Genomic DNA, 27,654 nt, shown 5'->3' with positions numbered 1-27,654 from the left:
CCTGGTATCTGAGCTGCCTACATATCCTTGGTTTTACAGGAATCAGGCCACGTGTAGTTCGGATATGAGAGAGATAGTGAAGTGTACCGAGGTGAAGAGCCGATCGAGGTGCCGTTCCGTTGAGGTTCCGGTCCGCGGTCCTGTCATTACAACAAAAATGAAAACTGAAAAAGACTAACTAAGCCTATCAGCTACTAGTTACAAGGATTCCTATCTCTAAGTCTTCTGAAACTTGATCTTGAGTCTTGAATGGTGCTTCATACAGACTTTGGATTTGAACCTTGATACTTGCTAGTTGTAGGCGCTAGTTCCTGAGCATATCACATCTGTTTTCCACTTCCGTATTTTGGGCTCTTTTCTTTCTTTTTTTTCTTTTTTTTTCTTGTTTTTTTTTGTTTTTGTGACCAGCTTCTGTTGATCATCCCAGACTATTGATTCGCGTTCTTGAGGCGAGCTTCTAACTTGGATTGAATGCTGGGGATTTCTGTTGTAATCCTTCTGCTTTCCAGTGGGTCACTGCTTGATCTTTGACAGGCGGACTCCTGACTTCTTCGATCTTTGACATACCACAAACTCCGTTCTACAGGCGGGTCCCTGACAATCAAAACAAACAAAACAAACAAAATTTCCTAACCCAGTTTGCACTGGGAAGGTTTGTGAGTCGTTAGCAAAATCGTAGCCCACTGATACTACTGATGCAGTGCTGAGAGTGAACTAAACACTAGATTATGATGTATTCCCTTGTTATACAGGTGGGCGCCTAACTTCAATGCTTGAAATGTAAGGACTGAAATGTATTCCTCTGTTCTATGGGCGGGCTCCCAACTTCAACACTTGTAATGAAAAAGACTGAAATGTATTCCTCTCGTTATACAGGTGGGCGCCTGGCAAGAAATTTAAAGGCTGGAATGTATGCCTCTGTTCTATGGGAGGGCTCCCAATTTCAACACTTGAAAGTAAAGACTGAATGTATGCCGCTGTAATTATGGGCGGGCTCCCAATTTCAACACTTGAAAGTAAAGACTAAAATGTATTCCTCTCGTTATACAGGTGGGCGCCTGGATTTAGGAAAATGACTTTTTTTCAAAATGTTTTTTTAGCATCTTAGGAGAAAGATTCATCGGACTAAGATTTTGATCCTAGGAGAAGGTTCGTCAGACTAGGTCTCTATCTTAGGAGAAAAATTCGTCAAACTAAGATTTTGATCCTAGGAGAAGGTTCATCGGACTAGGTCTTTTCTTTTTGGTATCTTAGGAGAAAGATTCATCAGACTAAGATTTTGATCCTAGGAGAAGGTTCATCAGACTAGGTCTCTATCTTAGGAGAAAGATTCATCAGACTAAGATTTTGATCCTAGGAGAAGGTTCATCAGACTAGGTCTTGCTATTTTGGTATCTTAGGAGAAAGATTCATTAGACTAAGATTTTGATCCTAGGAGAAGGTTCGTCAGACTAGGTCTCTATCTTAGGAGAAAAATTCGTCAGACTAAGATTTTGATCCTAGGAGAAGGTTCGTCAGACTAGGTCTTGCTTTTTTGGTATCTTAGGAGAAAGATTCATCAGACTAAGATTTGGATCCTAGGAGAAGGTTCATCAGACTAGGTCTCTATCTTAGGAGAAAAATTCGTCAGACTAAGATTTGGATCCTAGGAGAAGGTTCATCAGACTAGGTCATTTTTTGTTTTTTGGTTATCTTAGGAGAAAGATTCATCAGACTAAGATTTTGATCCTAGGAGAAGGTTCGTCAGACTAGGTCTCTATCTTAGGAGAAAGATTCATCAGACTAAGATTTGGATCCTAGGAGAAGGTTCGTCAGACTAGGTCTCTATCTTAGGAGAAAAATTCGTCAGACTAAGATTTGGATCCTAGGAGAAGGTTCATCAGACTAGGTCATTTTTTGTTTTTTGGTTATCTTAGGAGAAAGATTCATCGGACTAAGATTTTGATCCTAGGAGAAGGTTCGTCAGACTAGGTCTCTATCTTAGGAGAAAATTCGTCAGACTAAGATTTTGATCCTAGGAGAAGGTTCGTCAGACTAGGTCTTGTTTTTTTGGTATCTTAGGAGAAAGATTCATCAGACTAAGATTTGGATCCTAGGAGAAAGTTCATCAGACTAGGTCTCTATCTTAGGAGAAGGTTCATCGGACTAAGATTTTGATCCTAGGAGAAGGTTCATCAGACTAGGTCTTTTTTTTTATATATATCTTTAACAACCACTTAGGAGTAAATGCATCTCCTATGGGTAAAACATAAACTTAGGAGGAAATGCGTCTCCTATGGGTAAAAACGAACTTAGGAGGAAATGCATCTCCTATGGGTGAAACTTAAACTTAGGAGGAAATGCGTCTCCTATGGGTAAAACTTAAACTTAGGAGGAAATGCATCTCCTATGGGGGAAACTAAAACTTAGGAGGAAATGCGTCTCCTATGGGTAAACTTAAACTTAGGAGGAAATGCATCTCCTATGGGGGAAACTAAAACGAACTTAGGAGGAAATGCATCTCCTATGGGTAAAACCAAAACAACCTTAGGAGGAAATGCATCTCCTATGGGGTGAAACTAAAACAATCTTAGGAGGAAATGCATCTCCTATGGGTAGAACTCTAATGATTGCGTCTCCTATTAATGAAACCTTCGCTTTCTCTTTTTTTTTTTTGAATTATTTACTTACCTGCGTTGCCCTCCCTCGAAATTGTTGGGGATTATTTAGATGGGGATGGCTTTTTACCCTTTTTTCTTTTTTTTTCATTATTATCTTTTTATTCTTCTTTTTTGATTTTATTCTTTTTTTTTGCATAGCTTCTTCCTTCGAAGACTACCTCCCTTGAGAGTCGTTTTGCCTTTCCCCGAAAGGAACCGCTGAGGATACCGACTTTCCAACCTTGTGTTGGACCCCTCGCAACTGCTAGGGATAACACTTTTGAGGAATTATTTGCTTACCTGCTAGGGATAACACTGTTGGGTAAAATGTTATCAGCTGGGGGTACCTGACTTCCAGAAAATTTTCTAAATGGAAGGAAAATTTTCTGCCCCAGTTTGATAATATCCCTTGTGGCATGCAGTTCTGGCATCAATGCCATTTCCTTTACCTGTTTCAAATCAAACAAAATTGTTAGTTTAGAACATGGTGGTTGGTTGTGATACTCCCAACGGGATGGCTTTTCCTTTTTTCCTTCCTTGCTTTGCGTTGCACAACTTGTTGGGGACGATTTTATTTGCTGGGTACAATCCCTTTCTGATGGGGATATCCCTCTTCTTTTGTGGCATAGCTCGGAAACTGGCATTTCCCCGACCTTTTAGTCTAGTATGGATTTCGCCAAATCATGCTCACTACTTTCCTTGCTTTGTTCATGGGCCTTGGCCTTGAGGTTTATAACTTTTGATAAAGGCAACGGTATCCCTCTTGACGCTTGTCAATCCTTCTGTCAATTCCCTTTTGTTGGGGATATCTTTTTGACACTGGCCTCGCGTTTGTTCCCTACTGACTATACCACTTGGATGTACTAGTCAGATCTCATTTTGGAAAGCTGATGGCCTATTTGAAGTCATTTCATACTTGTTCTGACCAGACAGACTCTATTGGGGATTTTTCTATGAAAGGAAAAAGATAAAAGGGAACAGAATAAAAAGACAAAGGAAAAAAATGACTCTTTAACAAAAGAAACTATAAATAAAAACCTATCAAATGCAGATACCGACTCTAATGGCCATGACATGCGTATGTGGCCTATCCTCTACCGTCAATCATCTTTCAAGATCTTCAATTGGCGATTCCCCACCTGATTCTCAATCCTATTCGACTTGTAGTGCCCAAAGGGTTTTCACTATCAAGCCTCTCTCATTTCTGGTTTTTCTCTCAGCTTTCATTGCCTTATGGTGCCTGTGAAGGTTTTCACCGATAAGACTCTCTCATTTGTATCACTTTCCAGCTGGGGGTTTGGAGTGTCGCCGGTATGACTCTTTCCGCTGGGGATCAGAGTCCTTTCTGCTGTGGAACAGAATGTAATGCTCACCGGTGAGACTCTCATTTGTCTGACTTGACCTCTTTTGAAGACTGATCAGAAGGTCTTTCTTTGGACCGTAATGTGGGTTTGGATAGGCTAGAAAGAAAAGGTATAAAAGGCTCAAAAATGCATTAATTTTGGGTTATTAGTTACAACCTTCGGAATTAGATTTATTTACAACAAATGCAACATTTGCCCCAGTTTCTTGCTTGGGGATATTTTAACTGATTTTTTTTCATTTTTCAAAACTATGATCGAGCCGTGAAGCACCTACGTATCCTCTTTGAGGAATCAGGTCACGTAGTTCCCAATTCCTCTTTTTCATTTGATTTTCTTTTTTTTTCTTTGTTATCAATTTTCTTTTCTTTTCTTTTCTTTTCTTTTTTTTTCTTTTTTTTTTCGTTGTTGTTTTCTTTCTTTCTCTTTTTTTTTCGTTGTTACTGATTCCGAACGAGGGGTATGAAAGAAAAATAAATAAGGCTCAAAAGGGGTAACGAAGGATAAAGTGTTTAGGTAGCAGAACAAAATGCCTTCGTCATTTCAGTCTTCAAAACATGCCAAGTGCAAACAACACAATTTAAACTTGTAGTCCCTTCTGATGGTGCTGGACTTGACAATTACGTTAAACGTCTGTTTGTTCATTTGTCACTTCTAAAGCACCGTTGGGTGACACTCTCTTTCTCATTATTGTGAACGAACCTCATGCCAATTTGGCGAATCTTGCTTTTAAACGGTTTTCTTTTTGTATAACTTGCCCCAGTTCTACATGACTCGAGCTCTGAATAATCTCAAACCGTCCTTATTTTCTTTAAATGGATTGATCGCCTTTCTGGGGTTTTATGATTAACTTTAAAGACTAGGCCCAAACTGTGTGCGCAGGTCACGTCCCTAGAATCAGCTTTGAACAAAAATGATAAAAGGACTATCAGAAAGATGACTGGAAATAATAAAACACCGGATTTTGTATTAGACTACCGGTGAAATGGTTTAAATAACGAAACAAACAAAATAATCCAGAACAAAATCCTAAAACAAACTGGACAAGACAACATCCGACTTATAACCCTATTAATCCGAACAACAGAAATGACAACAAAATGAGCCACCACAAGCTTTTCTCTTGCTGACCAAGGAACGAAACGTCCTCCCACTTTATCAAAATTGGCATTTTAGCCACTGAGCTTTGCATCAATACTGCCGAGACCATTACCAGCTTCAACCTCATCAACCTCCGTCGGCCAGTTCTCGAGGGGTTCGAGTGCTCTATGTCACTGTCATTAATCACAATCTGCCCTTCTTGGATCATTTTCTCCACTTCCCTTTTCAAAGTACGACAGCTCTCAACGTTGTGCCCTACGACATTGGAGTGGTATGCGCATCGCGCTGCCGGATCAAAGTTCCTTGCAAGTGGATCTGGAGTACATGCGGGGAGTGGCTCAATCAAGCCAGCATGCCTTAGCCTTCCAAACAGACTGGCATAAGATACTCCGATAGGGGTGAGAGTCTTTCCTCGTTTCAATAGCCTCTTCATTTTTGCATGTTGACAAGGCCGGAAACCTGATCCAGGTGGCTTTTGGTAGGCTTGTGTAGGTGGGTAGGCATTTTGTGGAGCCGGGTGCCTGGAAAGTGAAATATGGCGGGGAAAGAAGTGGTGTTGGGGAGCGGAGAAGCATTGAGGAGTGATGGAGCTACTCGAGTAGCTGGGAAAGCTGCCATAAGTGGGTTGGGATGGAGAGTATGGGGGATCTTCCATTATGGTGTTGGGTGCTTGGGAAATGACCAAGCTCAAGAGACTTGGCGGTGGAGGGGGTGGTGCTTTTCCCGTTATCCATGCCTGATACATGTCTGCCACATGCTGTCTCAGCATTCTCACTTCTTCTACCAACCCGCTGTTCCGTTCGATCAATTGTTGTCGGTCATCAGTACCGACCCACTCGGTTCTGCGGTTCTGAGCCATTGTCCTTTGATTTTGCTTTGCAGGGAGGAGTTACCACAACCAACCACTTTCTATATATGGACACATCAAAGGGAAGCCATCACGTTAGTGTTAGGGCATTGGACATACAATCATATATCAGAGATACAATGTACCTAAGCAGTTAGACAATTGTGCCCCCTGAAAATCTTCCACACTCTCTTTTATTTATTTATTATTATATTTTTTATTTTATTTTTATTTTTTTTTATTTTAGTGGTGGTCGAATCTTATGGAGATTGCCTACGTATCACGTCCCCGCACGAATCAGACCTTGCGTAGTTCGGACCACTAAAATATAAACAATACTAAACATTTTTTCATATTAGAACAAACTGGGTTTCAAAGGTTTGAAGATGACCTACAAACTCGAAAATCAAACAACCCACATATTCTAATCAAAAGCTTTATAAACTCAAAAAACAAAAGGCTAGCTCCCTTTCTCTGTTCGACAAATGCAACCAAACGGTTATTTTTGCAAATGTAGCCCCTTCCAAATTTCACATGAATTTTGAGGCCGGGGAGGATTATTTATGACACTTTACAAACTTGTCCGTTCTTTTACGAAAATAGTCTTTCGACAACTGAAAGATACTCTAAGGCTATTTCGGCAAGAACGGTTTATGACACGGCCGAAGCTGGCTCGGCTTATTATGACAACATTCAAACGGTATTCACCTGACCGCCGACTCTGTGTTTTTGTTTTCTTTTCAAATTATAATAAAAACTTGGTGTTGCAAACACGGCCCTTCAGCGCCTTGGGGACGAAAATTTTTAAGGCTGTGTGGGTCAATTGGACAAAAAATCCTAAACATGACCCAAAAGGTGGTTGTTTATGCAAAGTCAGCCTTCCGGCGTCCCTTTCGGGAACATTCGGCTGTTTATGACAAAACAGCATCATCTGACCTATTCACGACTCTTTTATCGTTTTTCAAATTAGAATACTCAATACTGCAAACATGACCTTTCAACGTCTCGGGGACGAAGATTTTTAAGGTTGTGTGGGTCAACTGGACCAAATCTTAAAAAATGACTCAAAGATGGCTGTTTATGCAAAGTCAGCCTTCCGGCGTCCCTTTCGGGAACATTCGGCTATGTCTTGATAAAACAGCGTCACCCGACTTCTTTATGGCAAAATTAAAATTTTGACATGTTTTTCTTTTTATTTGTTTTTGGCTATTTAGCAAAAAGGTGGGTTGGACATCACCCGACTTATTTATGACAATATTAAAATTTTGATTTTTGGCTATTTTAGCAAAAGGTGGGGTTGGACCCAATGAGGGTTGCCTACGTATCTCACATCCGGTGAGAATCAAACCCGCGTAGTTCGGGCCAATAAACTATTTTTGAGAAGACCCTTTTCCATTTTCTATTCTTTTTTTATTTTTTATATAACAAACAAACAAACTATTATTTTTCATTCATAACAAACAAACTAACTAACGTAAAAAACATTCCTTCTTTTTCATTTGTTTTTCCTATTCTAAAAAAAATGAAAATGTTTTTTTTTTTTGGAGTTTTTACCTTTAATAAAAGAAATGCTTGAATTTTAAAGAAGAATCAAAATATTTTTGAAATTTTTTTTTTTTGGATTATATATATATTTATTTTGGAACAAATAATAAAATCACGTTCAACGCCTGACTCTTTTTATTTTATTTTTGGCATTTTCATAGACAAAAAAAAATAAAGCATTTTAAAAACCAGACTCTTTTTCATTTTTCATTTTCATGGCAAAACAAACTATTTTCTTTTCTATATTTTTTGACAGAACAATGATGATATTTTTTTCTATTTTTCCTTTGCCTTTAATATAACAAACTAATAAGACATTTTTTTTTCATTTTCAAAATTTCGGCAGAGTTTCAATACTACTCGGACATTCGTTTTTTTTTTCTTATAAAAATAAGTAGTTATATCTCTACACTGTTATTTTCTCATTTTTTTCACGTTTTTTTTAATCCGTGGAAAATGATGGAAACATACAAAATCTTTTGAATTTTCATGCTTTGTTTTTATATGTATTTTTATTTTTTATATTTATTATTATTTTCAAAAATGTGGCATGGGAAACATAAGGATTTCCAAGACATCTTGGATTTCGCAAATGTTCCCCATGCGCTTTTTCCCAAAAATGAAGCGTGGGGGACATGTGGAATACCAAGGCTTCTTGAATTCCACAATGTTCCCCATGTGCTTAATTAGTTAATAGCATGCTTAATAAAAAAAATCGTGCAACTTTCTTATTTAACGTGATCAGCATGATAAGGAGTGTCATTTGTCCGCAAATATCATTGGTCCGCCAAATGACCCATTCACCCTTGAATAAATACAACATGTAGCACTTAGGATGCCAAAAGATGGTCTATTATTTTCAGGTTGCCAGTCCTAGACGGACCCAACCCCTGTGTTGAGTCCCCTAAGTCAAATGCACATGATGCAAATAAACGTTCCTGCTAGGGATCCGGCATGAAGTCATGTTGTTCTATGTTCCAAAACCTGGGTCGGTGTTCTAGACAGTGTACCCGAGCGGACAACTCAAGTTGAGGAAGGAGCTCCTTTCCGGGAACCAAAAGGCCAGCCGGCTTAGAAACTTTCCGAGCCTCTTTTATTCAGGGTATGACACTAACAGAATAGGGAGTCTCAACCAGTAAGCACATCCCCGGAGGTAATAAGAGAAAGGTTTCGGCACAGTTTATATACAGTTCAAATAATATCAAAGCTGTAAAAGCAGCATTTAGCACATTAGGCTCAAAACATGTAATAATCAGATAATAAATAAAGCCAAATAATAACAATTATTCTAAGCTCGAATTCTTAACCCTGAACCAGTGGTTCTGGGTCTTTATCCCCAGTAGAGTCGCCAGAGCTGTCACACCTCCTTTTTACGCACTCGCGAGGGTGCAAGAGAGTTTTTCCAATTAAAGGACAATCGAAGCGGGATTGGTTTGTTTATTTCAGAGTCGCCACTTGGGAGATTTAGGGTGTCCCAAGTCACCAATTTTAATCCCGAATCAAGGAAAAGAATGACTCCACATTACAGTCTGCGTACCAGAAATCTAGATAAGGAATTCTGTTAACCCGGGAGAAGGTGTTAGGCATTCCCGAGTTCCGTGGTTCTAGCAGGGTCGCTCAACTGTCATGTTCGGCTTATTTATCTGATTTTAAATACAATTATGAACCAATGTGCCAATCTTAACTTTTTACCACTTTATTATTATTATTTTTAAAAAGAATGTGAACATCGCTTAAGACATGTCTTTGGACTGCGTCACGTGAAACGCACCCACAATCCGAAACATATTTTATTTGATGTTTTGGGATTTGGATCTGGGTCGCATGAAATGCACACCCATGTTTAAGGAGGTAGGTTATTAAACACGCGCCTAAAGAGACTATCGTGTTATTTTTTGGAAGGCCACGAAATTCGCTAAGCGGCCCTCCTGAATTCTAAGTAAATTTAAAACAAGTATTTACTGAGGGCCCCGCAATTTGCATATTTTGTTTGTCGAGGCTCGTCTCATTTATTATTTTTAAAAAAAAAGAATTTGCAACGTCATGGAAATTCATCTCAGACCACGTCACAGTCAATGTACCCGTGATTAGAGACACATTTCGATTTCGTTGAGATTTGGATTTGAGTCACATAAATGCGCACCCGAATTTAAGATTGTAATTTAATTAAATCGCGCCTGAAGAGTCTAACGCGTATTTATCGTTTTGGGAAGGCCGTAAAATTCGCTAAACGGCATGTCCCGAATTCTGAGTATTTATAATATATACATTTAGAGGGCCCTGCAGCTTGTGCGTTTTATTTGGCGAGGCTCGTCTCATTTTATTAAAAGGATAATCTTAGCATGACTATAATTCTTCTACTTTGTTCGCCTCTAAAAAGAAATCCTAGTTTATTAATCGAACAATGGAAACTAGTAGGATACACGGCTGATAAAGAGTATCTCAAGCTTGACGAATTACAATTAAACCTGAACTTACAGTTAGCACTAAACCGCATGGTAAACAACAGAATAATGACTAACAAAATTATGATAGAACTTATTAAATCAATCTGACTACCAATTCGGCAAGCTAGTCGCGAACATGAAAACTTTGTACAACTTTCGTCTAGCATGCCAATTTGAGATAGTAATAACATAAGCACAAAACTAAAACTCAGATAGATTTAGACAAGATCTTCAACATAACATGTATTCAAACTTGGACACGATAGTAACCGATAGCAACTCAAACAAAGATTAGAAAAACGAACCTCTAATGATAAACACTGCTGAGGGTTTTACAACTCATTCGTCAAACCGGAATGGAGCCATAGTCGGCGAAATGAAGCAACGAGACCAACGAACTGGAACCTCACATCGGCACTCGAACGGACTTCAAACAGGAAACCATGGAAACAGTCATCACAACTCAAACGGAATAGCTCGCGCTAGAAAACTCGAACTCGAACGGACTGAGCATGAACCATGGCTGCTACTGGTTTTTCCAGGTGATCCTTTGAACGTGAGGGGGGCTGAACGGAGGTTACTGTTTGGTTGTGGCGTTTGGACGTGAGGGAGTGGGGTCGAGGACAGTGACGACGGAGGGAACTGGTGGCGGGACTACGAGCTGGGCAGCAGCAGTGGGTCGTCGGAGCAGGTGGATGGAGATGGGCGATGGAGGGGGCTGTTCGGACAGTGGTTTGGGGTGAGGGTTTTTGGACTGGTTGGTTTGGGTTGTTGGTTGGACAGTGACGACGAGGGAGTCGGGGAGCTGGTTGTTTGGACGTGGTGTTTGGGTAGGGTTCCGACTGGTTTGGGTGGTGGAAGGAGATGGCGTTTTTGGGGGCTGTTCGGACAGTGGTTGGGGAAGCTTTCTTCAGAGCTAGGGTTTTCTCTTCCTTCTTTTTGAAGAAGGAAGATGAACAGTTCCAGCAAAAAATATTTTCCAAGTCCGGTTTTTTTTTCCAAAGTCCTGTTCCTTCCCCCAAAATTTTTAAAAGTCCCCCTCTTCAAAATGTTTTTGTCCGTGTATTTAGCATGGGTTTGCCCAGAAAAATGAGCCCCACGCGTGGTGGGGTTCGAGACTTATGTCCCCCACGCGTGGTGGGGTTCCCCATGTGTCAGGGACTCGGTTTATTATGGGCTAGGTCCGAAAATTAGGCCTAAAACCGGGTAGTTTGAACCCGAATATTATTCTTTTGCCCGGACCCGAGAAATAGGAACACGACGTTGCTCAACTAGTCCTATGTAAGCAAAATAACTAACAAAAATAAGACTAATATTTAAACAAAACTATATCTTTTCTTTAAATATTTTTCAAGATTTAAAATAGCTACAAAATATTAATAAAACTATTTTTTTGTAATTTTCGTTTTTTATATAAAGATAAAATATGAGGTAATATTTTTTGTATTTTTTAAAGTTAAAATGACTATAAAACCTTAATAGAACTATATTTTTTTTGTAATTTTCGAAATTATATAAAGTACAAAAATAAAGTGCAATTTTTGTATTTTTTCAAGTTTATGAGAAATACATAAACTAAAATATATATATATATATTTTTTGTAATTTTTCTTTTTGCAAGTAATTTTTCTTTTTGCAACGAAATAAAGTAAAAATAGTTAAAATGACTATATTAGTCCTAAATTAAAGATTTAAGCTAAGAATGTAAAAATTCCCGGGGAGGGTCAAAAATCACGTGCTTACAGTGAGCACTTGAATTGTTATGAACTTTGTAAAAGTTAAAGTGTGGGGTAGTTGATTTGGCTTTTGAGTGGAACTAATGAAATAAGGAGAAAGGGTGCACTGATTTGAAAAGGCAAGAGCCACTTGAATTGAAAAAGAAAAGAAAAAAAATAGTTGTATTGCTGTAAAAAAAAATATATTCTTTGATAGTGGTGTATCTTGATATAGTTGTGCTTAAATAATTTGGGAGTTGATGTATATTGATGCGAAGGTGGAGTTTGGTTTGACATAAGTATGGGGTTTGAATATTAAAGTATATGTATTAAAGTGCTTAGGGAGGTGTAGTCACTCTTATATCTAAATATATCCTACCCGTCATGTAGCCTACATTACAACCAAATAAAGTCCTAATTGATTCTAGATTGAATAAGCTCGATTAGTGGAGTAGTACACTACGGGCAAGCTTATGGTGCATCTTTTGTGGCATATGAATGTTATTTCTGAGAGTGAGTGAATTCTTTCTATCTTGAGTTCCTAAGTGTTCTTAAATTTTATTGTGTGGAACTACTCTCTTTTGTTGTGTGAGGGCACTTGATTCATGAAGGAAGGTAATGTCGGTGACCTCTATGTTAGAGTAAGTGGGTGAGTTGTGAATAATGCATGGTACTTGTGAGTCAAATCTTGAGGTGAAGATGTTACGCTTTTGTGCTTAGTCTATTTTAAATACTCTTGGTGTGATGAGTTAGGAGAATTGTTTTACAAGGTCGTGTCTATAAAAAAGTGTAGTTTGATTGCTCGAGGACGAGCAATAGTTTAACTGTGGGGTATTTATGATAGGCTAAAATTACGTATTTTAGTCGCTTATTACACTCAAATTTACTGCACTTTAATTGAGTTTGAGCTTTAATTGCTAGTGTCTTGCACTAATTATGTGTTTTATGCCTTGTAGGAGTGATTCAGAGCTATGCAGATGTTATGAAATGAATGCAAGTGATTTAGAACTTTGAAGTCTGAGTAAAAGCCCAAGGAATTAAGCCGGGATCATATTCGGGGATCAACGGATGATAGAGCAATAAAATGAAGAATCGAGCAGGCATATTATGTATTGTCTAGTAAAACGCACCTAACTTTTTATCAAAACTCCATTTAGGCTCTATAATATATGATTAGAAAGATAACTCAAAGAGCTACAACTATCGTATTTTAAGTTTTTCCAAATTTCAAAGGAAACAGGGTGAAAACCGCCGTTTAAATCGCAACCGCGGACCTAAGGCGGGCTGAGGCAGTACACTAGGAAAGTACCACGCCCGTACTGCACCCGGGCTGCGGTCGCGGACGTCCAGGCCTGGAAACTTGTCCTTTTTTAGCATAGGATAAGGTATAATAGTTTGGGCCTGACCCTGCTTGGTATATATACATGAAAAAATGGTATTTTGAAGCGAGGATACCAATTTTTGACACAGATTCGACCTAAGGAGGCAGAGACACAATAGGAGCAAGGCGGGGAATTTTTCTACGAGTATTTCCTTCCTCTTCCTATTTTTCATTGTTGGTTATGACTTTTAGTATTGTAGTTTTACATACTATTATGAATAGCTAATTTGTTATCTAGGGTTTTGATGGAACCTTTTGTAGGATAAATTCTTGTTATATTTTTATATAATTGAGCTGTAGTATTTTCTCTATTTGTTCAACTATATTATTCTTGTGGTTGATTGAAGGGACCTAAATTAGCTGTGCCAATTTAGTGTGTATTACTCAGGAGAGAGTGCATATTTAGGTAGTTATTTAACAACATCACTCCCGACGTATGTGAGGAATCAATAACCAAGGGTTTAAAGGTGGGATTAGGGATAACGAAACCTTGGGTGCTATCTGAGTGAGCTGTAATTAAAGCCTGCTAGGGTAACTCGGGAGAGCATGTCTAATAAATTGTCATAATTACTTGGGAGAGAATTACAGCACGCAGAGCGCTCATGATCGGTAGAGAATACTTAGGCAAAATTATAGAAGACATAGCGGGAAGGATTCCGACAACTGGGGAAATCATAACTCTAGACCTCCTCAATCTTTTCTCCAACATGTAGTATCTTTAGTGTTAATTTATTATTTTAATTTGTGAGTCAGTTAGTTAAACACAAGAATCTTAATATCTATAAGTTAGGAATTATTCAAGCTTGTATTCTTGGTGATAGTGAACAACTGTAGCTAAGCCTTAGTTCTCTGTGGGATTCGACTCCGGACTTGTAAACCGGATTATATTTGCAACGACCGCTTAGTCCTTTTTTGGTATAGTTGGGCGTGATCAGCAGCCCCCCAATTCTTACATTTGACTCATGCTTTCATTAAGCTATGTGGCTTGATATGGTGAGAAGTAAAAACTACAACACTTTGTAATATCTTCATCTGCGAGAATTTCTATGCATTTTAGCCTTTGGAACGTTTGGACCAAAAATAAATCACAATAATTATGTTACCAATCATGCTTCACAGAGCTTTGTTTGTATACGCATAAATAAATTTAAGCTTTTGACAATCAGGTCAACGAACCCCAGAAATATTAATGCTATTTGTGTTAAGTTAAACACTGATGAGGGGGTGAATCACACTATTTGAAGAATATATGACTATTATTAATGACATGGGTTCAAGTGTATCTAATTGCAACGACCCGGCCGGTCATTTTAAGAATTAACGCCCTGATCCCCTATTAACTGCATTCCCCATATTTGTTTCTGCTATTGTGAGTTGTCGGGAGGATTTATTTGGAGTTTCGCAATGTTTTGGGACACTTAGTCACTAAATGAGAGCTTAAGCTTTAGGATTTGGACCGTAGTCAGAGAAGTGTGAAGACGGACTCGGAATGGAATTTTGTCGGTTTCGTTAGCTACGTTGGGTGATTTTAGGCTTAGGGGCGTGTTCGGATTGTGTTTTGGAGGTCCGTAGCTTATTTAGGCTTGAAATGCTGAAAGTTGAATTTTTGAAGTTTCCATTTCGATAGTGAGATTTTGATATCAGGGTCAGAATGGAATTCCAAAAGTTGGAGTAGCTCCATAGTGTTGAATGTGACGTGCTTGAAAAATTTTAAGTCATTCGGACGAGTTTTGATAGACTTTTTGATCGAAAGCATAATTTGAGAATTTTTGGAGTTCTTAGGCTTGAATCCGATGTTAAATTGATGTTTTGATGTTTTTTTTAGCCTTCCGAAGATTTGAACAAGTTTGAATGATGTTTTAGGATTGGTTGGCATGTTGGGTTATGGTCCCGGGGCCTTGGGTGTGTTTCGGATGCTCAGCGGATCATTTTTGGAACTTAGAAAATTACAGAAAAAGTTGCAGCAGTCAGTTCTGGTTTCTTTCTTCAAGTTCACGAGTAGTGTCTCGCGTTTGCGAAGAGGAGCTGGGGCTGGTGAAGGGTTAACACTTCGCGTTAACGAAGGTATTCCTGAATTCGCGAGGCTGTGGGATCTTATACCTACGCGTTCGTGATGGTAGTCCCGCGTTCGTGTAGGAGGAGGGAGGTAGGTCATCGCATTCGCGACTTGGGCATCACATTCGCGAAAGAGGAAAGCTGGACCAAGCGGATTTGTGCTTCACGAACGCGAGGGTCCTTCCGCATTCGCGAAGAAGGAAATAGCTGAGCAGATTTTAAAAACCCCAAAATCGAGGGTTTAAGCCATAATTCATATTTTGGACTTGGGAGCTCGGGAATGTATGCGGTAAAACCGGGGGCCTGATTTCCTCGTCATTAGGTCGCCTTGTGAACCTGCTCCTCGAGGTTCGAAGTCGAGGTTGAGACTCACCTTCGGGAGCCATTTTCGGCCCCGGGGGCCAGTGCATACTAACGGCTATAATAGGGGAGAGGGGAGTTCCCAAGGCACGCAGCTGATATTGACAGAGCCTAATGTTATCTAATTGTCTCATCCCTATACCTTTATAATTAATGCATTTTGTACTATGTCGGGATTCACCTTTCTATATAAAGGGGATCCTTATCATTTTGTAAGGAGGACCATTACTGCTCCAACTATTCTACACGAGATAAATAATAACTCTCTCTCTCTCTCTTTTCTTTGTAACATATTCTCTCAGTATTATTGCTCATATTTATTGCTTTCATACTTGTTCTTCAATTATGGCTTGTCATTGGCCATAAATAGCATCACTTAATTATATCCTAATTGTTAGCCCTTTTCTGATTATCCCCGATAGCTCGAGCCCGATCCAGGCATCGACCTCGAGGCCCCTGATCGGTCAGTCCGAGGCCCGAATAGCTAACTCCTCGGTTCGATTATAACTTCGTTTTAGCTCGTATTTCATCTTTTAACTTCACATACCTAGCATCAACTGCTTAACAACTAGCATAAAATAGATCACGTATTTTTAGAGTCCCATCAACAAATTTAATTATTATTATCATTTTCACGATAAATAGTTTGGCGCCCACCGTGGGGCTAAAAATAATAGTGATTATTTTCTTGCTGATTTTATTATACAACTCAAGTTGCCTTTCACACTTTTTCTTGTCCAAGACCTTCGATTTCAGGACGAAATGTTTGGCTCAGTGAATAGAGTTGAGAACAACAACATCGAAAACCACAAAGAGAAGGACATGACTACTCCAGATGTCGGTACACCACCGCAAAACTTAACCTAGGCAGAAGGGGAGACTCTCCAACACGACGTCTATATGATTATTGGAGGAACCAACGTCCCCCAAGGAACCGTTCAAACGGACAAGAACGTCCACCACAGAAGAGGGGTCGACCCGAAACCGCGTGCCTGGAGACACCCTCACGTTCAACGAGGAGGATATCGAGGCCATGACTTAATCGCACAATGATGCTCTGGTGATCTCGTTTCTTTTAAACAATACCAGGATAAAATGTGTGCTTTTGGATCCAGGAAGCTCGGCCAATATAATTAGATCAGAGGTAGTAGGACAATTGAGGCTGCTCGATCGAGTCGCACCCATCCCTCGAGTCCTCTACAGCTTCAACATGACCGGCGAAGTAACAAAAGGAGAGATCACCCTCCCAATCGACACGTCCAGCGCGATTCAGAATACCGAGTTCCAAGTCATTAATGGCGACATGAGGTACTGTAACGACCCGATCCGTCGTTTTGAGCTTTTGCACTTCGCTCGCTAGTTCTCGGGCATGATTTTCCCCGTGTGGTGTATTATGACTTATGTAAATCATTGGTGTTGGGTTTTAGGTTAATCAGAATGAAATTGGAAGAACAGTTCTCAGTTGAAGCTTGAAATTTGAAAGGTTTGACCAAGATTTGACTTGTTTGTATTTGATCTCGGATTGACATTTTTAAGGTTTGGTTAGCTCCGTTAGGTGATTTGGGACTTAGGATCATGATCGGAATGCATTTTGGAAGTCCATGGAAGGTTTAGGCTTGAATTGGCGAAATTGAGATTTCGGCGTTTTCCGGTTGATAGGTGAGATTTTGATATTGGGGTTAGAATGGAATTCCGAAAATGGGAGTAGGTCCATTGTGTCATTTGTGATGTGTTTGCAAAATTTCAGGTCATTCGGACGAGGTTTGATAGACTTTTAGATCGAATTCGGAATTCGGAAGTTTTGGAATTCTTAGGCTTGAATTCGAGGGTGATTTGATGTTTTGATATTGTTTTGAGCGTTCCGAAGGTTGGAACAAGTTTGAATTATTTTATGGGGTGTGTTGGCATGTTTGGTCGGGGTCCCATGAGGCTCGGATATGTTTTGGAAACATTTTTGGAAGATTTTGGCATTTTGATTATAAGCATGTAATGATCCAAATGTCCATTTTTAGTTCTAGAGATCGAAATTTGATTTTGAGACTTCCAGAATTTTGATAATGAATAATCTGAGTGATCTAGAAAGTTTGGTCTAATTTCATCAAGTCGCGATTGGGTTTTTGACACGAATCATAAGTTAATTGTTTAACGAGCGAAATGGATATCGCACTGAGCAAACAAGCTCCGAATTGAGTTTCGATTAAAGGACTATGTTCGTATCATTATTTGTGACTCATAGGAACAAGAATCATCGAATTCCGAGTTCGTATGGTGGAGTTAGAGCCTTTTTAGTGAAAATAAATATTGCTGGTGCAGCAGGATTTGGTGCGCACCTTTAGCGACCAGATTTGGCACTTTTAGCAACAGGAATGGGTCTTTTAGCGACCAGAATCGGGTTATTAATGTTGTTCTTGTTTTTTTTTTATCATTTTCACGTTTTTTTTTGGTGAAAAAACACGGCTTGGGGCGATTTTTGAGCAAGAAATCATGGGAAATCTTGAGGTAAGTCACTTGTGATCTTTTCTACTCCATAATATTGAATTATCATCGAATAATCCGACTAGATTACATGTTTTTGAGGTGTAAATTGGGGATTTTGACCTAGGGATTTGGAAATAAGATTTGAAGATTTGGAGGCCGAATTGTTATCGGAATTTAGTAATTTTGGTATGGTTGGACTCGTGGTTGAATGGGTTGTCGGATTTTGTGAGTTTCATCAAATTCCGAAGCATGGGACCGGGTTTGAGCAATTTCGGGATTTTGATGTTAAATTGGATATTTTTTAGTGGGCTTCGCACCCTTAGCATATTTTTATGATTATGTACTGATTGTGGCTAGATTTGGAGCATCCGAAGGTTTATTCATGCGGGCGAGGCTTCGCGGGCTGATGTTTGGACCGAATCGAGGTGAGTAATGATTGTAAATGATGTTCTGAGGGTTTGAAACCCCGGATTGCATATCGTAGTGCTATATTGAGGTGAGGACGCGCTTGATGATGAGCGTGGGGTCGTTTACTATTGGGGATTGTGACCTGGTTCGTCCCGATTGATGATTTTACCGCGTATTTGACTGAAACTTATTTATTATCATCATGATTTGGACTGATTGTCATATTTGGGTTTCGTGCCAACTATTTGAACCCTTCGGGGATTGTTATCACTATTTCCTCACTGTTTTGACTTATTACTTGAACTCAGTCCTGTTGTTTTCCACTGTTTTACAACTCAGCCACTTTTACTCAGTTTTGAGATTTAAATGATATTTCTAAATGATGTTTTAGGCTGAGGACTATTGTTTTACTAATGCCAGAGGGGCTTGTGATGATTTTTCGGACTAAGTGCGGCCAAGGGCAAGATGTGAGGATACACTGAGTGATATGGGGCCGAGGGCCTGAGATACATATATATGCCACGAGGTGTCTTGAGTGATGTAAGGACCAGGGCCGAGAGATGATGCCACGAGGTGGCTTGATATAGCGCTTGGGCCGTAAGGGGCCCCTCCGGAGTCTGCAAATCCATAGTGAGCGCGGGTACCCATTGTGATCTAAGAGTGAGCCCGAGGGGCTGATATTGTTCTGAGAGTGAGCCCGAGGGGCTGATACTGTTCTGAGAGTGAGCCCGAGGGGCTGATACTATTCTGAGAGTGATCCCGAGGGGCTGATACTATTCTGAGACTGAGCCCGAGGGGCTAGTACTGTTCTGAGATATTTTCCAAGGGGCGAACCTTTATGTGTTCATCTTTCATATTTACTTGTCATTTTACCTATTATATTGTGGTGTTTGTGCCCGAGGGGCGGATTTTCTGTGCTTATCAGCACTAACTGTTTTGCATTCATTGCGTAACTATTGAAAAAGTCATTTTCAAAAGAGGTTTAAACTGAGCTAAGATATTTCTAAAGATTTCACAGCTTCACTGCTTTTCTCAAAGGTTTTTACACTGCTTTTATATAGCATGTTGGTTTGCTTTATGTGATTTTCTTACTGCTCAGTTGTTATTTATCTTTATTACTCACTGAGTTGGAGTACTCACTTTACTCCCTATACCTTGTGTGCAGATGCAGGTATTTTTACACCCGATAGCGGGTTTTGACTGATCGGAGGCAGAGTTATCGGAGTTTAGCGAGGTGACTGCCAGCGTTCGCAGCATCGTTTTTCTCCCTTTTTGTTTATCAGTCCTGTTTTGTATATTTTATACCTTGTAGTTATATTTATACTCTAATAGATGCTCGTAACTTGTGACACCCCGGTATCGGGCTTTGTTTGGGCTGTATTCTGCACTTTATAAAAAAATCTTCTGTTCAGTTTGTGGTTATCTATTCATACTTAAATTGTTTATTAATATTAACTATCTTTGAAAAGGAGAAATGGGTTAGTTGGCTGGCTTTGTCTTCACGAGAGGCGCCATCACAATCGGATCGGGGTTTGAGTCATGACAAGTTGGTATCAGAGCCTAGGTTACATAGGTCTCACGAGTCATGAGCAAGTTTAGTAGAGTCTTGCGGATCGATACATAGACGTCTGTATTTATCCTCGAGAAGCTACAGAACCTTTAGGAAAACTTCACATTCTTGGAATCCTATCGTGCGTCCTTGATTCAGCTTGAAAAGTAACTCTTGGAATTCTTTCCACGCGTTCATATGCACGCATGAGTGCTTAGTATCAGATGTGCCTTGATGGTTTGTGATTCCTCGATCAAGGGGCGAGATGTGATCTCTGTGAGTTAATGTTGGGCCAGTCTGGAGGACTTGAGGCCGGATCTTTGCCTATGGCTTGAGCACCAAGGTGCTGATTGTGTGAGCAAGTGTTTTGGACTTATATGTTCGGTATTGTCCCTATTAGTGGAAGTGACAGTTGGATAACTATGTAATGAGTATGTTAGTGCTACGAGGTGTATCTATATGACTTCGAAGTGACGAGAAAGGCCTGCTGAAGGATAGAGGAACTATTAGGTGCTGGAATTCCATCTTGATTCGAGGAGTAGTCCCGAGTTATGGGCGTATGAAGGATGTTTTCATGTTTCCCAGTTGAGGGTGAAGTAAATTTCATGTTGCGGTATGAGTTCAGACTCAGGAATACTAAGTGGCTACGTACAGTTTATGACGATTGAAGGTATACGGGAATGTTAATTGAAGGCAAAGCACGTGGGTTATCTCCTGCGAAGTATTCTGAGGTTGTGTGATCATGTGTAAGTGAAATGTAAGTTTTGAAGTTTGAATTTTGGGTCGCTTAAGAGGGTGGGCTTAACCGTTGCGAGAATGAGTGCGAGATTTGCCGAAGATTTAAAGTACTAGATGATTTGTGTTTTAACAAGCTTACAAAGGGATTTGAGTTTAATCTCACTATGGTATTGTGGCATCAATAGAGTATAAGTGTTGTGAGTTATTGAGTGTATTTTGATCTATGGCTTCGAGCCAAGTGGGGGAGTTTGTTGTGAGTAGTTGATTGCACGGTTAGGTGCTATGTTGGTTCTAGTTTGAGGCGTGCGGGTGAATCAGTTATGGCTTGCGGAAATAAAGAACGAGGATAGCTCGAGTAAAGGAATTTTTTTTTACAAAGGTTATATTATGCTCCAAAGGGTAAGAGGATCACGGGATGTCTTAAGTGGTTGTTGGTAGAGAATGCTCGGTGCATAGAGCAGGAAGTTGCTTAGTTGTATTGGGATGAGGATTGCATTCTGCGGTATCGGAGTGCCAATGAGGCACGGGTGGTTCTGTTCGCTGGGTCAGGTAAATTGCAGTTTGAATAAGAGTGAGTGATTCTCGAGAATGGTTCTAATGTGTTCAAGATTCTACAGGGAATAATCAGGTATTTTAAAGTTGTATATGCGGTTAGAAACTGTGTTTTCATTGGAAGAGGTCAAGACTTCTATGTTAATTATGGGATTCTATGTATCAGTATCAGGAAAGCAAAGGTAACAGATTTAGATTCGCAGTAAGTTCTTCAGAGTAAAGTATTCTAGAATGTGGTGTTTCTGGGAATATTTGAGAGAGTATTCAACGGCTTATGGGTCTTAAATAGTGTGGTTTTATGCTTGAATCTCGTATAGTGAGTCTGGATTGAGGAATTGTGGTGTTATATCAAGAAAGAGTATCAAGTTGAAGATAAATCAAAAAGGAAACTCGGATAGATGGGATAGCTTAGTAGTAGGCCGGATTGGCATGGTAATGGATATGATCGGTTCTTGAGTGCTTATGAAGCGATGGGTTTCCATAGGTGTTTCGTGGCAATACTCTTAGGTTTTGATTGCTTGTGTAGCTTGGTTGAGTTAGAAGGAGTCAGTTCTGATGGTTCGGTTTTGTGCAAAAGGGGATTCGTAGAGTTCTTGATAATTTCTACCATGGTTAGAGATGTATAATTTCTGCTAGCATGAGGAGCATGGGATGTATAGTGATTTTCTCCTAGATGGGATCAAATGGAAAGTTCTTGACTAGTTGAGTATATATTTGATTGTGGCTCGGAAGGGATTATGAAGTTCTCATATTTATCATAGGATGACATGGTATATGTGGTATGTTGTGTAGGGTTGAGATTAGCATGTGTAAGGTCACAGTTCAGTTCTGAAAGGAAGGTCATAAGTTCTTAGATAGCACGGCAGTTTCAGATGACTAGGTAAATGATATTACTAAATGGTATGTCTTGATAAGGGTCTAAACTTCAGAAAAAGGGCAATGTGTTTGAATTAAGGATACTTCATTAGTATTGTGGCACTCTCTTATTGGATCGAATGTCGATATTCAAGTTGGCTTGGTAGCACAGAAGAATTATAGAAGTATCCCTCATGAAATGATCGAGTATCGGATGTGTGTTAGATGTTCGGGCAGTGTAGCTGGGATCAGATATGGTGATTCATGTGCTTTATGGATTGGGAGAATGAGAGTTTCTGTGATTAGATGGCTTTGTGGTTGTGGACTGTGAGAAAATAGCTAAGGTTGGTCAGAGGGTAGTATGTGCTATGATTCAGTCATTGTGAACTTTCAAAGAGTTAATTATCTATTGTGGGTGACCAGAGTTGATTTGGGGTTCATTGGTAGGTCCAACATGGATGTGTGTTCTGCACCTAGTCAGATTTGTTTACTTCGAACTGCTATTTGTTGATACCCAATTTTTTCCTATGTATTTCTTATATTCAAAATACTTTCAAAATAGCATGTGTATGCATATATAAGCATCCCCAAAGGTTTTGGTATTTTTCCCAAATTCTTTAAGATTTTTTAAAACCAATTTATGGCCTATTTTTTACTATAAAATCCAATAATTATTCCCAAAACTTGTCATTTTGGTGAATAATTTATTTTATTCTCATGTTTACACGAAAATATAATTTGCATAATTTTTGCATAATTTTACAAGTCCATTTGTTATTTTTAAACTAAAATTGCATAAAATTGCAATTTTAGCCTATTTCTATATTTAATAGCATCTTTAATCACAAAATCATTCCTAATATTTTTTAATTAATACCTACATATTGTGTATCAACCCAGAATTTTTAATTTGATTTTTTAACATATTTACTATTTTTATAAATTCAAAAGGGAAAATGGCTATTTAAAAGCTGGCCCCTTTTATTTCAATTCTAGCCCAAATTGCACCCTTAATTAACTCCAATTTCAACCCCTTAATTGACGACCCAATTTTAATTTCAACCCGCCCCAAACCCGTTTGATCTAACCCGTCCGCTTCCCATTTCTTAATCCTGGCCGTTGATTGTTTTAATCAACGGCCCTCGTTCCTTCTTTCCTTTTTAATTCCACCCACACCCCTAACCCTAATTCATTATTCACAAACGGCCTCCCCCAAATTCCCTTGTCTCTCAAACTCTCTCTAAAGACCACTCGAAATCCTAGCCTTCTCCCGCCGGTTTCTACCTTGTTTCACAGGGATCCATGGCGTCCCAAGCCCTGGGCAGCCTATACTCACCCCCACGTACCCCCATGCCCTGTTACTTGAAGATTCAAGGTTCGAGTTTGAAGATCTTCGCTCAGATCTCCGCCGATTCAAGTGTTACAACCATCTCCGACTCAACTCCGGTGTATCCTAGCCTTATGAGTCTATCTCTGACTCGTTCAACTCGGACCAGCCCTTTTCCAGGCCTTTCTCACTTCTAGGGTCTTCTAAAATCCTATCCCTTCGAGGTTTTTCCTATATTTCTCTAGATCCGCTCTAGATCTACACTTGTTTTAAGGTTTTTAAAACGATTTTCTTAAAATCTCTTTCAAAGGCTTGCTTTCAAAACTATTCGTCTTCTCAGACTTAGGGTTTCTTTGATTTTACTTGTTCTATTGTTATTTTCACGTGGTTTCTCGTTGTATTTGCTCTACTATAACTCCTAGGTATTTTTACCGTGATTTCTATGTGTTTTCTTTTATTGTGTTTCCTTCTGGGGTTTCCTGGTGATTTCTTTTACTGTGTTTCTCTCATTATGTTTCCAAGAAACGTTTATGTTCCCTTGGATTTTCTGAGTTTATTTTGCCTGACTTACTTGCCTTCGTCTCTACACTTGATTTAATGGAAGAAACCCTAAAATTTGGGGGGGGGGGGGTTTCGGACTACTTGTATGTGATTTGTTTGCTTCTCTTCTCTGAACTAGTTGGGTTTCCAAAACCCTAATTTCTGAGTTCATGAAGTTGTTTCATCTGTGCTTCTCCATGTGTTCCTGACTTCTGCTAAACTTTACGGAGCCTGTTGCCTGACCTTTTGCATGCTCTCTAATATTTTTTAGCTCTAGCCCTTTACTCACTGATCCTTGGTCGCATGATACTTTGTTGTCATTCGAATCCAACCTCGCATGTTTTAAAACTCATGTCCTTTTTATAGTTATATGTTCCCTCTCAAAATAACCTTTGATTTGGGAAAGGATTTCAGACTGCCTTGTGTGAATTCAATTGATTTCCCTCCTTGTTTAGTTTTGAACCCCTCGATTCCCTATTTTCTGACTTGGTTCATTGGTGATTTGAGAATCCCTAATTCCCTAATTTTACTATGTGCTAATTGATTCACTTCTTGCCTTATTTAATTGACCGTGTACTTCAGAATTCCCTTTCCTTAATTAAGACCCCATGTACTTACCCTTATTTGCATGCTGGCCACAATGTGTTTAATTGATTCCCTTTCCTTAAATAACTTCTGCCCTTTCTCCGTTCAAATTTTTGGACTCCTTAATTAAGGTAGTTTTCTTCTACTGATTGGTTCTTGATTGATACTCAACTAATTTTCTTTCCTTGCTTGCATGTCTGATTTCAAGTATAAATACATGCTTTTCTTTTCACTTCATCATGGAATTCTGACTGCTAACAAAAAAATCAGAATTCACCTCTCTTATTTACTGCTACTATTACTACTCTCTATTTCTCTTCACTACTATTGAAGCATTCTACACTTGCACTTCTTGCTGCTTGAACTTCTGGACACTTGGGAGTTTCTTGAGTCTGTCCCTGTTTATTCCTGGCTGTTTGTTTGCTGTTACTATTCTGCTGTCCTAGAATCTGCAGCTGGTATGTTCTTTTATGTTAAATAGCATCTTGTTATATGGTCAACTTCTCTGCTTCTACCCCTTCTTTCTTTGTGTATTTATTTATGCTTTCCAGCACTATGTGATTGCCTTCAAGCATGCTATGCCTCTTTGTGCTTTCAATCTGTTATGTTTTAATCCCTTCCCCCATTCCCTTTGTATGTGAGTATTGTTCTGAATCATGGCAGCACTTGGAATTGTTGTCTGTGATCCAAAACTAGACTCTTCTGAGTCTTTACTCAATTGCTATCCCATTCCTTCTCCCCTTTATGTGTTGAGCTTTAACTTGGGTATGGTAGTGTCTTAATCACCACTCAGACCTTAAGTTTGACTCCCTAGAGTCTGCTCCTATTTGTTTGACCTAAGCAAGGGGTCAGAGGTGTGCCAGCCTATGCCATGGCTGAGTATGACCACCCTCTGCTATGGTTCCTCCTTCACTTTGCACTCATTCCTAGTTCCTAAGTTCTACCCCCCTCTTTGGTAAGCCATGCTTTGGGACCCTGGAGTTCCCTCTGAACTTGGATGCCTGAGAGCTGGTAATTCCACACTTGCACTATTCTGTTACAATATTTATTATTTAGAGTGTAAGCATTGCCTGGGCTCTTGGATCTCCTTGGAACTTTGAAACACTCTGAATAAGAGAAGGCCTTGGATTCTGGAACCTGGATTTGGTGAAACACATGTTATTGGACATTAAGAATGAATTAGGCTGCTCGGATCTAGCTGTAGTCTGTGGTGTATTTTTTGTTTACTTTCCTTCTTCTGGTTCTGTAATAATTTTGTAAAAAGAACTCGGGGAAATATTAGTAAAGGGTGTGGGAGGGGGTTCGTATTGCTTGCATGAGTTAAAGGGTAGATATCATGCCTATAGGACCAATGTTGTTATTTAGTCATTTAGATATCATGCCTATAGGTTTGTTGTTACTTAATCACTTAGAAATCATGTCTATAGGATTTTGCACTTTCTTAACTCAATCATTTAGAAATCATGTCTATAAGATTTAATATGACCAAAATCAGTAGAAATCCTGCCTATAGGACCTAATCGTCAAATAACACGTTGCATATACAAATCATGCCTATAGGAGATGCATAAACGTTAGGCAAACTATATGGTAATCAAATACTCATTTTTCTTAACGGTATAATAACAGTAAAAGCCAAGGTATAGATATCATGCCCATAGGGATTCAAACTCACCTAATCTGTGTAAGCAATAATCTGGCAATTGGTTTCAACGTTTTCAACAAAACTCGTCCAAAATTGTCTGCAATTTTCTAAATTTGCATTTCTGTTTCTGAAACCGTTTTCCAACTCTCTGCCTGAATGTTTATTCATGAAGTTCTCTGTCAAAACAATTTTTTTTAACTCCCTCTTATTTTAAAAGCACTTTTACCTCTGAAAGTTCTACTATACATTGCCTTAAACAATTCTGTCGATTTTCAAAACCTTTTTTGAACTTCTATAATTTCCAAACTTCTGCTTTTTAAACTCTTTTGCATTAGGCTTTTAATCAGTAATCCGCTTAAATACAACAACTTCTGACAATTGGATCCGAGTTGCCTAATGCAAACTTTTTATCCAACTCTATGTGTTGAACTAGTCCGTCCGCCGTTTAATTTTAATCTTAAAGACCAAACCAGTATATGCAAGACATGCTAAACTAATTGCTATGTGATTTATGGGGTTTGTATGAGCCTTCTGAGTATTTGTTTCCCACTTATCTGCTATTTGTTTTGATTGACGCCTAGTATTTTATCCTTTTGAAACTCCTTATATGCCCCTACTATTTTCCCTCCACTTTAGGATTAGAAGTCCTAATACCCCGGGACTGATAGGTTGGGGCGGGTATTAGCATGCAATAAGTAAACGAGACTAATCGTGTTTAATACCTTAACGGGGTGGGAAGGGTAGAATATGGAAATGATGACGGTGCGCTAATATCTCGTGTGAGAATGATTGCTGGGTATTGCACCAAAGTGATCCATATTATATTTAAACCTAGGACCCCTTTTCTCCTTCTTTAGTTATTGATGTTTTCTTAAATTAATGTTTTCTTCAACTAAGCTTTCTCTTTTCAAAATCATTTGTATCTTTCTTCAAAAAATTTCAACTTGTTTATACTTCCTATGTGCAACTTTGCTTGTTTCTTCATGCTCCTCTTAAAGTCATAACTAAGCACGGCCGGGAACCACACTAGTGGATCTTGAGGGGTGCCTAACACCTTCCTCTCGAGATAATCTCAAGCCCTTACCCAAACTCTGGTTTATCTTTCAAAAATCTTCTCTTCATAAAAAAGTGTCCTAATGCACTATAATTATTAGGTGGCGACTCTTCAAATTCCATAACCCGATTCCTCGAAAGGGGAATAAGAGTTGTTTTGTCCATAATGTCGTAAACCCGATTTCGCCTTCTATTAGGAGGGAAAAAGGGGGCGTCGACACTATTATTGAGAGATGTGCCATTCGATTGTTGTTGAGCTTATTTGTGATCTATGAGTTACTCTCTTATGTTATGAGGATTTGAGATTTGGTGGTTATATGCACAAATGGTGCGGTTTCAGTTGGGCTTTATAGCGGGATTTGAATGAGACGGGTATTTGGGTGTTGCATGATTTGTTGCACATTGGATATGTTCCTCCGGAAGGGTGTGGCATTGCGTCATTTGCTTCTCCATGGTTATGGTGATTCATTTTT

Source organism: Nicotiana tabacum, chromosome 6 (assembly GCF_000715075.1).
Source record: "Nicotiana tabacum cultivar K326 chromosome 6, ASM71507v2, whole genome shotgun sequence".
NCBI lineage: Eukaryota > Viridiplantae > Streptophyta > Magnoliopsida > Solanales > Solanaceae > Nicotiana > Nicotiana tabacum.
Note: the sequence above shows the minus strand (reverse complement) of the source record.